At 36.2% G+C, this 530-nt stretch overlaps 1 protein-coding gene across 1 annotated transcript in view; it reads left to right on the top strand.

Moving 5' to 3' along the window:
* The window catches only part of LOC102211955 (tripartite motif-containing protein 2-like), an 18,265-nt gene that overhangs the window by 9,679 nt on the left and 8,056 nt on the right, over positions 1-530 (top strand). The window lies entirely within an intron of this gene.

The following is a 530-nucleotide window of genomic DNA, read 5'->3' as shown; positions in this document are numbered from 1 at the left end:
CTGTGCCCTTTCATAGTGTATATATCACACTCAATATGGTTTCTTTAAATCTTGTCTTCTATGTCAACTTTGTCCTTTGGCACTAACAATGAAGGTCTAAGTCAAATGCTTAGCCATCCTAGGTACTCATGTCGCCCAAGGCCTAGTATATACCTGTAACGTTTAAAGATGAGCCATAAAACTATTTGGGTAATATAAAATTTTTACTGATTTTCACTTTTGGTGTGACCTTGAACTGATTTTCAGCAAAAATAAAATCAGCTTGAGCCTTTATTGGTATCTACCATCAGACTAAATTTGAACATGATATCTTGAAAACTGTGGCAACTAGCCTGCTAAAACACGGCCAGATAAACAGACAAATGGAACCAATTACATACTTAGTAAAGACTGGACTCTAAAAGACTGGGTGGCTGTAGCTCATTAAGTAGAGCAGGTTGTCTACAAACTAGAAGGTTTAAAAAGTTGCAGTTTTATAGGAGGTATGTGTGCTGCTATTTCTTGGACAGTTTAAGTGACTATAACAGAAA

Source organism: Pundamilia nyererei, unplaced genomic scaffold, assembly GCF_000239375.1.
Source record: "Pundamilia nyererei isolate P.nyererei 1_Seehausen unplaced genomic scaffold, PunNye1.0 scaffold00522, whole genome shotgun sequence".
Lineage (NCBI taxonomy): Eukaryota > Metazoa > Chordata > Actinopteri > Cichliformes > Cichlidae > Pundamilia > Pundamilia nyererei.
Note: the sequence above shows the minus strand (reverse complement) of the source record. Positions and strands in the feature narration are given on the sequence as shown.